This window comes from Geospiza fortis, unplaced genomic scaffold (genome assembly GCF_000277835.1).
Source record: "Geospiza fortis unplaced genomic scaffold, GeoFor_1.0 scaffold200, whole genome shotgun sequence".
Taxonomy (NCBI): domain Eukaryota; kingdom Metazoa; phylum Chordata; class Aves; order Passeriformes; family Thraupidae; genus Geospiza; species Geospiza fortis.
The window spans coordinates 2313246-2315856 of record NW_005054353.1 but is presented as its reverse complement, the minus strand read 5'-3'; positions in this window follow the sequence as shown (position 1 = coordinate 2315856).

The window sequence follows — 2611 nt, the reverse complement described above, 5'->3', positions numbered from 1 at the left end:
GTTTTTTGGTTTTGAAATGATGCACTGAGGTCTGGATCCTACAGATAAAAGGGACTTTTAAAACCCTTTAGTTGGAGGTAAAATTTATACCCTTTGGCTGCAAGTACTTCACATGAGTGCCAGCTAGTAGGAAATTTTATTTTCTGACTCTGTAAAGGAAAGATTTTATGAAACTTCATGAACTTTTACTTGAAAGTAAGTTCTCAGTTTGGATGTGTCAGAACAGTTTTACAGGGCAGTTAGGAGATAAAAAATGGCTTATGCTTTGGAGATGCAGTCTAAGAAATAATTACTTATTACTGTAATTAAATGTACAAGTGAGAAGGGAGTAAATTAAAGGGGGAATGTGTGTTTGGTTTTGGTTTTCTGTTTTTTTTTAACCTGAAGTTACTAGCTGACCCATGTCAAGCAGTGATAAGCTCTTCCATTTACTGTTGAGGTCGTTCTAGACAAGACAGACTGCTGTGTGGTTTTTGACTAAATGCAACTACAGTTGCCTAAGGTTAGATAATCAAACAGGTTTCTGTCATACAGTCTTTAAAAGTTGTTTTATGTTAACTTACAGAGAAGTAGAAAACAATTTCTCTATAAATGCAGCAGTGGTCAGAGCAGAAATACTTGCTGTACTTGAAGACAGTCTGCCATTAAAGCCAACCTGGAGTCTGAACACAGTATGTATTTCAGTTTGATTTGCTGCGTGCTACTGTTTATGTTGTAACTGCAGTTCAGAATTTTTACCAGATATGAAAGCTGGATGATTTCTTTAGAGTACTTGGAGGTGACATAGCCCTGTTGTGCTCGCTGGACAGCTGCAGCCCCTCCTGCTGCCGAGGCTGTGGCAGGAGCAGGGGGGTCTGACACCGGCCGGCAGACGCTGCTTCCCTGTGTGCTGTGATGGTTCTGCATGGCAAACAGCCCTGCCTGCTTTGGCCTGAACGCTTCCCTGACCCAGCCCTGCAGCCTGCCTTCCATTTCCTAAGAAAGGTCCAGGCCTGTGGGCCCACACAAGGCTGTGCTACTGGTGTTGCCAGTTACTTCTTAGGAACAGGAGGAAATGGTTCCAACTTTTCACTGTGTGCCCAAGCAGCTGCACGACTGGCTTACATTGGATCAAAATAAAAGTGGGTACCCTGGATCCACCACTGGATATTTTGCTGCTTCCTATGTACTCTTGTTTCTGCTTTTTTGGGGGGGAGGGTTGTGTGGAATTGTCTATGTCTCAGGTTTGAACCCCTGGGGTTCTTTTAATTAAAAAAAACCTAAAACAAAACTAAAAGAAAACCTGCCACCCAACCAAAAACCACAGCCCCCCCAAAAAAACTTGGGCTGGAAAACAGCTTTTAATCCTTGACAGCCAGGCAACGGCCCTTGTTCTGGTCCAGACTGATCTTGCTGAACCAGGACTGTACCTTGTGAGTCTCCTCTTCTGTGAGGAGGGGCAATGTTTTCGGGGCTTTGCTAAGGCATTGGGCAGCAGCTGGAAAGCAAATGCAGCCCTAAGAAGCAGCCTGCATGCCAGCAAGGGTGGCAGTGGCTGCCTGTAGGAGGGGTTCAGTGGGTGCTGGCAGTACCAGCTGACTGCTGCAAGGTGCCAGGAGAAGGAACAGGATATGTACCAAAGATGGCTTAACTGGCCTGATCATAATTGAAGGAGAAAATATCTCTGGCTGCCACATGTACTGGAGGAGGGTATCAGATGTTACCTAATTTTTCCTTTTGCTGGAAGTAAAGTACTTGCCCTGAGTTTTAGAGAAAAGCATGATCTGCTGGATCCATTGCTGAGGGGAGTGGGGGTGTCTGCAGCACTGGCAGAGGGGCTGCCAGGTGAAGGTCTCTCTAACCCAGGACTCCAGGGCTATTCCCTAAGAGCTCTTCCTTTCTCAGATGTGGGAAGGGTGGGGACCCTTCCTATTACAGTCCTTATGCTTCAAGTAACATGCATATTCACTTTATTTGCAAGCTCTTTTCCCCTCTATATTTCCATCTATTTGCAACTGCACAGTCTCAGAGCTGAATTAGGGGCATTAACAGGATTACCCTCTTGGCTCACAGGACAAAGCTAATTGTGTTTGTCAGCCTGAGTTTGGATGTGGCAGCAGGGATTCCCTGCTGATCCCCCCTGTCTTCAGCCGGCTGCTTCCCATAAGTTCTGTTAAATATAATCCTTTATTTTAATGTTCTCTTGAAATGCTTGAATGCTGCAGTGGGCAGTAGTGCAGAGACCAATCTGTCACATGTGCATCGTGTCCTGTCCTACTGTGCCATGTCAATACAGGCAACTCCTTCATATCAGTCAAAGAGGGGAGAGAATTCAGGCCCAAGATTTTGCATTTAGATCCTGACTGTATATTTTGCTCAACTACCCCCTCTCTGAATTCCCTTCATACCCTTAAGCAAACCACTTAGCTATGCGTGTCAGTGGCTTATTACACCTTTCCAGTGGAAATCCCCGGGTTGAAGTTGATGAAGCAAGGAGAAGATGTGCACTACAGGTCACTTGTCAGTCGCTGGCTGCAGCCAGAGATGGCCGAGGGATGTTCTGGGCAGCAGTGATGGGCTCCACGGTGGACACCCTCCTCACAGTAACTCCCCTTTGGAGCACCAGCCATAC